The sequence below is a fragment of the Triticum aestivum genome, chromosome 7A, assembly GCF_018294505.1.
Source record: "Triticum aestivum cultivar Chinese Spring chromosome 7A, IWGSC CS RefSeq v2.1, whole genome shotgun sequence".
Lineage (NCBI taxonomy): Eukaryota > Viridiplantae > Streptophyta > Magnoliopsida > Poales > Poaceae > Triticum > Triticum aestivum.
The window spans coordinates 625,289,980-625,300,360 of record NC_057812.1 but is presented as its reverse complement, the minus strand read 5'-3'; positions in this window follow the sequence as shown (position 1 = coordinate 625,300,360).

The following is a 10,381-nucleotide window of genomic DNA, read 5'->3' as shown; positions in this document are numbered from 1 at the left end:
ATCGTTGAGACACGTGTCAGTTCCTTAGTGACCCAGGGTCATTTCGGACAAATCAGGTCCGGTTGCCAAGTGGCTATAAATAGCCCACCCCCTACAACCATAAACGGTTGGCTACTCAGATTTCAGTGCATGGCTTTTGTCGTTTGAGAGCAACCCACCTCGAAGCCTTTGAGGGAAAATTCCTAGCGAGGAGAAAGCCCTAACCACCCAGAGCCAAAGTAAATTGGGCATCACTTAAGTCTTCTTGTCTGAGTGATCTGAAGACTTATTACACTTGAGGACTGTGCATCCTCCAGACGGTTAGGCGTCGCGTTCTGAGCATCCAAGAGACATTGTGGATTGCCAGTGAACGAAGTCTGTGAAGATTTGGGAGTCTACCTTGAAGACTTACCTGAGTGATTGGGCGAGGACTATGTGACCTTAGCTCAAGGAGAATACGGTGAGGACTTGGTGTCCTGAGCTGCGTGTTCAGGACTGGGTGTCCGGGACTGTGTGTCCTAAGGTTTAAATACCTAGCCGCTCCAACCAGACGTACAGTTGTCACAACAACTGAAACTAGTCCAACACATCATTGTCTTCAACGAGTCACTGGTTTCATCTTCACTTCCTTTTACTTACTGTTACTCATTGTGAAGCCATTGCATGCTTGTTATACCTTTTGTCTTCACAACGTAACTGTATGATTTGTTTGGCTTCATAACTTCTTCCTACCTGATCCTTATTACACTGCAGCTACTTGTCATTGTGCTTTCACTCTATTAAATACTTGACCATGGCTTGCCTAGTGTAATCTAACTTCCGCTGCATAGTGATAGGCATATCTCTACCGTTTGTCTTCATAACTTCCATGTTTTGAAGACTTTCATAAAAATCGCCTATTCACCCCCTCTAGTCGATATAACGCACTTTCAGTACTGATCAGGCACTGACTGCTGCTGCTATTCTGCGCAATGACGCCATTGATCTGTCAAGCGATGAAGATCTTGCAGATGACGCTCTTGAGCAACTGATCAAGAGCAAGGAAGAAGCAGAGATCTTCAATGATTTGCCTCTCTTTGATGTGGCAATCATCCATAACTTCATCGATGAGTGGTTTGACACGCCCAACCTCAGCTTTGAAGACCTGCAACTTCCAATTGGCCTCAGTGTCGCCTTCACTGGCGCCATTGCTTTTGAGCTAGCCCTAGCTCAGCGCATCATTGAACTGAAGCAAAAGATCGACTATGAGAAAGCTCAGTTCAAGAAGCACATGGCCAAGCTCAGCGTGCAAGATGTGAAAAACTTTAAGATTATGCTGCACGAGCTCAAGGAAGCCTTTCTTAAGAAGCGTGAAGAAGCTCAAGGTTCTCGTGAGCGCATGAAGAGCCTGGCTGACAAGTGCGTGCAAGCCTACAATGAGGCTGAGAAGCGCAAGGCTCTTGGTCGTCCTGGCATCGACCCAAGAATGGCTGCAAAGAAGAAGAAGCCCTCAACTGACCAATCTGCACCTTCGAGGCAGGAAGAACCTCGCATAGTCTTCCCAAGCAGCATGACTAGCTCGAAGCCAAAGGTCAGGTCAACCGCTTTAGAGCTGAAGAAGACGAGGACTGCTGAGGTTGAAGCCAGAAAAAGGAAAAATCCTGAAGCTTCTGATGTCGCTCCCTCTAAGAAGAAGCACAAAACCAAGAAGGATCGGGCTGCTCCCACAGAGCCCTTAGTTGTTGAACCCATCTCAATGGTTCGCCTTGCATCTGAACACCACGAGCGCCAACTGAATGTTCATGAGCCTGCTTTCACAGAGGCTCCTGAAGTTGAAGACATTCCAGCAGTTGATCCCACCACTGCTGAAGACATTGGTCACCATGATAATGTTGAAGATGATGAAGTCCTTCCTTAGATCGAGCACCAACTAGTATCATCGCCTGTGCTCACGCACAGCGAACTCATCAGCATTGGTCGTCCTCTGACGCCAACTGCTCAGGATGCATCGTGGGCTGATCACCCACAGAGACAAGACACTCCAAGCTCTCCCCAACCACAAGCAACCCCATCAGTGCAAGAAAAAGATGACTTTGAGGCCCATCCAACTCCATCTCCACAGGCGTCGCCAGCGCTACGCAGGCTTCGCAAAGGACCAAGGCCTCAAGTACCTCTTTCGAGCGTTCCAGAAGGAGAAGTGCCCCACCAATCTGTTGCACGTCAAGTGTTTCCAGATGCCACTCCTACTGTGAATGTCTCCGAGTCTGAGGCTAAAGCTGCTGAAGACATTCCGGCTACATCAGCCGACGACAAACAAGAAGAAGAACGTGTCCCTACTCCCCTCATTATTGAAGAAGCTGTTCTCGAGGAGAACGTGTCCGTGCCCGACCCTCCAGCTCATCAAGTGGAGGTTGAGAATCTTGAGGCTGCCACCACCAACACAAATGAAGCCAATGACGTAGTCATGGCTGAAGCAAATGTGGATCCTGCACCAACTAATGTGCCAAAAGCCAATGATGCAACTGCTCCTGAAGCCTTTGTTGTGCGGCCTAACGCCTCTGTTAATGCCATTGCTCCTGTTCCGCCACCAAGGCCACACACTATCGAGCAAGCATTCAACTATGGCCAACCTATCACTGTCAAATGGCCTATTCTGACTCCTCCGCCTGCTGCTGGTCCTCAGTTTGACTATCACGTTGAGCACAGGCCTCAGGTTCATAAGCCAATACCAAGGTTGCCCAGGTTTCCAGGCACTGCATCTGCACCCGGATCGTTCAATATCAATGGCTTCAAGGCACACAACACCTTCTTTAATAGCGCCAAGAACCCCTACACCAAGGCACGAATATCTTCTGATTGGTTCTGGAGCTATTAGCAGCGCAATTATTACTCATGCATTCTGTACAATCAAGGCCGCATTTTCCCACATATGCATCTTGACACTAAAGCCATAACTGGACTGCCCTGTTTGGAAGAATCTTTGGATTGCTTCAGAGAGTCTGGTTTGCTGCAGTTCGTCACTGATAAGGAGCACTGGAATGAAGAATTGCTACTCCAATTCTATGCCGCTCTTCATATCCATGGCTACAACAGGGATCCGAAGACTTGGGTCCTTGAGTGGATGACAGGCAATGTTCATCATGAAGCCAAAGCCTTTGATATCATTGAGCTTACTGGCCTGCCCACTCTAGGAGATCTGTATGAACTTGGTTGTCAGCTTCACAGTGCTGCTATGGAAAGCATCTTCCACAAGCCTGAGCCCAATATGAGTCAGATGCTTAGCATGATGAAGCCTTTGCCTCCAGATGTTGAATATCCTAAGGAGTTCTTTGTTGAAGACCTTGAGTATCTGCCACGTACTATCTATCACATCATAAGGCGAACTCTCTGGCCCATCAAAGGACATTCTCCACATGCCAAGCTAGAAGGCGCAATGAAGATGTTGGTCTTTCATATTCTTCATGGAAAAAACTTCAATGCACAAGACTTCTTTATTCGCCAGCTTGCTGCATCAGGATCTGACATTTTTGGCTTGAAGTTTTATGCTCCATGGATTGTGTGGCTCATCAAACTACACTCAGCTGTCACCTATCAGCCCTCTACTCGCAATCATCGGATCTTTCTGCCTGACATCGATATGTCAGTTGAAGCCATCTATCCAGAGCCTGCCAAGGAGCCCCTTAGTCTTTAGAATGCTGAGAATCAAAGCTTCTCTCAAAACATTGAAGGAGTTCAAGCAGTCACACGTGTTTATCCTCTGGCTGGAACTACACGTGCACCCCATCGTGCCCTCACTGAAGCCACTGAAAGCACCATTGCTCAACGATCCAAGAAGTGCTCCCGTGTTCTCAATGACCGAGAGCTTCTGGTTTCCCTTCATTAGAAACAGGATAGGCATCATGACTGGCTGAAGCGCCAAATGCAAAGCCTCTTGGTGGACGTAAACAGGATTCACAATCTTGCTACCAAGAATGCCTTTGCTGCCCATGAAACCTGTCGGCGTACATGGAAAGGGCTGACGCTTATGTGCTCTGAGGATGATCTTCAAGAGGATGGCTTCTCTGAACGCTTCAAGTTTGACTCAACACCTCCAAGAAGGACTGTGCTGCGACGAACTCCATCTCTTGAAGACTCTGAGTTGTCCTCCTCTGCTGCAACTGTGAATGCCAGAGTGATCGATGATGAAGACGATGCGACTTCACCACCCCCTACTTCTGCACGCATCGACACTGCCCCGAGTTCGTCTGCACCGCCTAACAACACCGATGACCCTGCTGCTTCACCTACTCCTCATGGGAACGAGTAGATGCTCTATGTCTTCAAACCTTTTTGGTCCTTACTGACAAAAGGGGGAGAAGCATATGAGTTTGATAGTCTTCAAGCGGGTCAATATGGGTGGTGTTTTTATATTTTGCCTATTGTTTACAACTCTTGCGTTTTGATACATTTGGTTCTTTGAGTTGTAACACTCAAACTCGATGGTCGTCTGCTACTTATTTGCTTTACTGTGATGCGATGATAAATTCTGCATTGCGACGATAAATTCCGCACTTAAATCATTTTGCAGACATCCATTTTTCATTATGCATTTCATTATCTTTGTTACATCATATCTTGCATAAGGAGTTGTCATCATAAGTTGAAGAGGATCTCCACAAGTACAACCTGCCATGTGCATTTGCATTCCAAAAGCAAATTACTTATATGCACATCTTCAGGGGGAGCCCTTGCAACTTATGAAGACAATCCCCTATCCTTTACAATTTCACATATTATATTCCCCGTTGAAAACTTCAACTAGTTTGTCATCAATCACCAAAAAGGGGGAGATTGTAAGTGCATCTAGTGCCACCCCTAGTTGGTCTTGGAGTATTGACGACAAACCTAGTTGAGGGACTAATGTGTTCGTGAGAATTGCAGGATAACACAGGTAGAAGTCCCTCATTGATTCAGTTTTCCTACCAGAGATGACCCCTAAAAATGAATGAAGACATTGAAGTAAAAGGTGGTATGTGAAGACATTCACATTGAAGTCTATGGCAAGAGAAGACATCGCATGAAGACTATGAAGCACGAAGACTTAGTTCTTTTGTCGTTCTTTTTCTTCTTTGTTGAGTCATAGGAACCACCGTACTGTTAAGTGGGGTCCAAGAGAACCAGTCAGAATGACTGAAGTGATGCTTAACCAAAACCTATGTGTTCGAGTGAAGACTATGAGAGCAAATCTTGTCCAGAGTTGGATAAGTCAGCTTTGCTTGTAGCCCAAGTAAAGTTGCCACGTGTGTTTGAAATCTGACTGTTGGAGCACGTGTCAGTTCCTTAGTGACCCAGGGTCATTTCGGACAAATCAGGTCGGGTTGCCTAGTGGCTATAAATAGCCCACCCCTACAACCATAAACAGTTGGCTGCTCAGAGTTAGAGTACGGCTTTTGTCGTTTGAGAGCAACCCACCTCGAAGCCTTTGAGAGAGAATTCCTTGCGAGGATAAAGCCCTAAACACCCAGAGACAAAGAGTGTTAGGCATCACTTAAGTCTTCCTGTCTGTGTGATATGAAGACTTATTACACTTGAGGACTGTGAATCCTCTAGCCGGTTAGGCGTCGTGTTCTGAGCATCCAAGAGTCATTGTGGATGGCCGGTGAACGAAGTCTGTGAAGGTTTGGAAGTCTACCTTGAAGACTTACCAGAGTGATTGGGAGAGGACTGGGTGTCCTTAGCTCAAGGGGAATAAGGTGAAGACGAGGTCTTCTGAGTTGAATCTCAGCCTCCCCAACCAGATGTACAGTTGTCACAGCAATTGGAACTGGTCCAACAAATCATTGTCTTCAATGAGTCACTGGTTTCATCCTTCCCTTCCCTTTGCTTACTGTTGCTCCATGTGAAGTCATTGTATGATTGCATTATCTTTTGTCTTCACTGAGTGACTACTTGTTCTGATTGGCTTCACAATATCTTCCTACATGATCTTACTTCCTAGTTGCTATTAGTCATTATGCTTTCACTTCATTGAATACTTGACTATGGTTTGCCTAGTGTAGTCTAGCTTCCGCTGCATGGTAATAGGTTTATTTCTATCGTTTGTCTTCGAAACTTCAATGTTTTGAAGACTTTCATAAAAATCGCCTATTCACCCCCCTCTAGTCGATCACTAGCACTTTCACTTTCCTCTACGGCCCATGAGGCCCTCCGAGAGAGGTGGCCCCTCCCGGTGGACCCCCGGAACCCCTCCGGTGGCCCCAGTACAATACTGATATACCCCGAACTTTTCCGGTGACCGTATGAAAACTTCCCACATATAAATCTTCACCTCCGGACCATTCTAGAACTCCTCGTGACGTCTAGGATCTCATACGGGACTCCGAACAACATTCGGTAATCACATATAAGTCTTCCTAATAACCCTAGCATCATCGAACCTTAAGTGTGTAGAACCTACGGGTTCGGGAACCATGCAGACATGACCGAGACAACTCTCCGGCCAATAACCAACAGCGGGATCTGGATACCCATGTTGGCTCCCACATGTTCCATGATGATCTCATCGGATGAACCACGATGTCGAGGATTCAAGCAATCCCGTATACAATTCCCTTTGTCAACTGGTACGTTACTTGCCCGAGATTCGATCGTCGGTATCCCAATACCTCATTCAATCTCGTTACCGGCAAGTCACTTTACTCATTCCGTAACACATCATCCCATGACCAACCCTTAGTCACATTGAGCTCATTACGATGATGTCTTACCGAGTGGGCCCAGAGATAACTCTCCGTCATACGGAGTGACAAATCCCAGTCTCGATTCATGCCAACCCAACAGACACTTTCGGAGATACCCGTAGTGCACCTTTATAGTCACCCAGTTACGTTGTGACATTTGGCACACCCAAAGTATTCCTACAGTATCTGGGAGTTGCACAATCTCATGGTCTAAGGAAAAGATACTTGACACTAGAAAAGCTTTAGCAGACGAACTACACAATCTTGCGCTATGCTTAGGATTGGGTCTTGTCCATCACATCATTCTCCTAATGATGTGATCCCGTTATCAATGACATCCAATGTAACGCCCTCGATGCGGCTATAGCTCCCACGTGTCGAGGCACGACTTAGAGGCATAACCGCATTGAAAGCAATGTCGCAAGTCAGGCAATCATTACAACATCCCATGTAATATATAATAAAAGGGGGAGATAACATAGTTGGCTTACACTCGCCACGTCACATCAGAGTACATAAATAACATCCATCATACAATTCACTCATGGCCCGACTACGGTGCCAAAATAGAAAAGACCCCCAACATGCGACAAGGCCCTGAATCGATTACCCCAACTAGGCACCACTACTGATCATCCGGAAAAGACACGTAGTATCGCTGAGAGTCCTCATCGAACTCCCAGTTGAGCTCGTAATCGTCAACTGGAGCAGAAACACCTGGACCTGCATCTGGAGTTGTAGTATCTGTGAGCCACAGGGACTCAGCAATCTCACACCCACGCGATCAAGACTATTTAAGCTCATAGGAATGGATAAGGCAAATATATGTGGAGCTGCAGCAAGCGACTAGCATATGTGGTGGCTAACTTATACGCAAAAGAGAGCGAGAAGAGAAGGCGAAGCACGAGCGAGAAGCTAAAGGAACATCCTGCGCAAGCATAACTCCAACACCGTGTCCACTTCCCGGACTCCGCCGAGAAGGGGCCATCACGGTAACACACATGGTTGATTCATTTTAATTAAGTTAAGTTAAAGTTATCTACAACCGGACATTAACAAATTCTCATCTGCCCATAACCGCGGGCACGGCTTTCGAAAGATCAATCCCTGCAGGGGGGTCCCAACTTAGCCCATAACAAGCTCTCACGGTCAACGAAGGAATAGACCTCCACCCAAGACACACCGATCAGACTCGGTATCTTGGTACAACAAGATGATTCGACAGGTTAAAACAAGTCCAGCAACACCGCCCGAATGTGCCGACAAATCCCGATAGGAGCTGCACATATCTCTTTCTCAGGACACACTCAGATGAGACTAGCTACGAGTAAAACCAACCCTCAAGTTTCCCCGAGGTGGCCCCGCAGGCAGCTCAGTTCGGGCCAACACTCAGAGGGAGCACTGGCCCAAGGGGGGCTAAAATACGATGACCCTCGGGCTCCGGAAACCCAAGGGAAAAAAAGGCTAGGTGGCAGATGGTAAAACCAATGTTGGGCATTGCTGGAAAAGCTTTAATCAAGGCGAACTATCAAGGGGTTCCCATTATAGCCCAACCGTGTAAGGGACGCAACAATCCGGGAACATAACGCCGATATGACGGAAACTAGGGCGGCAAGAGTGGAACAAAACACTAGGCGAGAGGCCGAGCCTTCCACCCTTTACCAAGTATATAGATGCATTAAGATAACATAGCAATATAATGATATCCCAACAAGTAAAATAAATGTTCCAACAAGGAACGGCTCCAATCTTCACCTGCAACTAACAACGCTATAAGAAGGGCTGAGCAAAGCGGTAACATAGCCAATCAACGGTTTGCTAGGACAATGGTGGGTTAAAGGTTCAACATGGCAATTGGGAGGCTGACAAGAAAAAGGTAGGCATCGTAGCAGTGGCAAAGCAAAAGAGCGAGCAAACTAGCATAACAAAGATAGTAGTGATTTCGAGGGTATGATCATCTTGCCTGCACAGTTGTCAGAGTTGACTGGATCCTCACAAGCAAACTCAACGGGCTCATCGGTAGTGAACTCGTCTCCCGGCTCTACCCAACAAGGCAAACAAGCAACAAGGATACAATCAACCACGGGCAAGTCCAAGCAATATGATGAAATGACGATATGCTATGCGGGATGCGATGCGGGATGCAAAATGCAAGATATGACAGGAAATGCATGAACCTGGCATCAACTTGGAAAACCAAGTGTGCCACTGGATAGAGGGGATGAAATCGATTGAAAACGATATAAAGATCATTGGAATCGGAGCTACGGTTTGGAAATGGCGAGCGTTTTAAGATATGACACCGGTCTGCGATTAACAGCAAGTAGGCATCTAAATGCAACAAAATGAACATGCTACAGCCACCAAACATGAAAACAAAATACATGTCAGTGATGTACACAAGATGGTTATCAAAACACTAGCACTGAGACATAGGCAAATTCATCCATTAAGAGGTTCAAACAAGCATGGCTAAAACGCAAATGCAAAACAGATTTCAGACTTAGTGAAATTAACACTAGTCTGAAATTTCAGATCACGATGCTCTCTTCGGAGCAGCAAAACAACATGATAGAAAACCTGAACATGACAAGTAAGAACATGGCATGGAGCTACTCAACAAGCTTAACAAAACACCCAAAGTGACCTGGGGCCAAAAGGGTTCACAAAATACTCTACCGAGCTCACGAACATAGCTCGAACACAATCAGTTTTCAGACAGTGAAAACTGAGACATGCTGAAATATAACTCACGAAGGCATGTAAACGAGCTCGATGCACTCACTATGGTGCAAGTCATGGCAAGGAAAGCATATAACCAGCAAGAAGGCACAATGTGCTAGCTACACATGGTAAGAACGAAGGCATAGCATGAATGGAACACTAACGGTAGCATCGGCAAAATCGCAAACAAGTTGACGATCTGCCCAGATTAACAACGAAGCAAAAGTTGAGCTCGATTGAGTCAACCTAGAGCACTCCACATATGCCAACAAAGACATGGATGGATAGAGCATAACATAAATATCAAAACTCCCTTACTGATCATCCTCAAAAGAGGCACGGATCACTAGGAAACAAGCTGGACATATAGCATCATAAACTAAAATATCCCAGACTTAGTGAAAATCACTAAGTCCCTGAAATCTGCAATCTCAGGTACCTCTCTTCGCAAGCTTGCACAAGAAAACACACACATCCTAAAAATGCATGGGTGGCACCTCTCGAAAGAAGACAAAATGCTTAACAATTCATCCCAAAGGGGCACAGGCATATCATGCACGAATTAAACATGGCAAAAATGACAAAAGTGCATGATGAACTAACGGATCTGCAATTTAACTCACGAAGCCTCCTTCTAACAGCATTTTGGGTATCGAGATGACCTCAAATGCAAATGATGCAATGGAATGAAATGATGTACATGTCGAGACGAAGATTTTGATGTATCATACGCCCAAAACGGAGCTACGGTTGCGGAGATACAAGCAGTCAAAGATAGCACGAAAATTAGGGTTTCGGGGGAGAGAAGTCAACCTGAGATCCAGATCTGGATCCAAAACACTGTTCACGCCGGCGCGGGATTCGAGGTCCGCCGGGCTCTCCCCGGAGCTCACCGGAGGGAGACGCGAGGCGGCGCCGGGGAGGTTGGAGGAGGCCGGGCCGACCGGAGTCGGTCGCCGGAGTGGCGGGCGAGGGCGGCG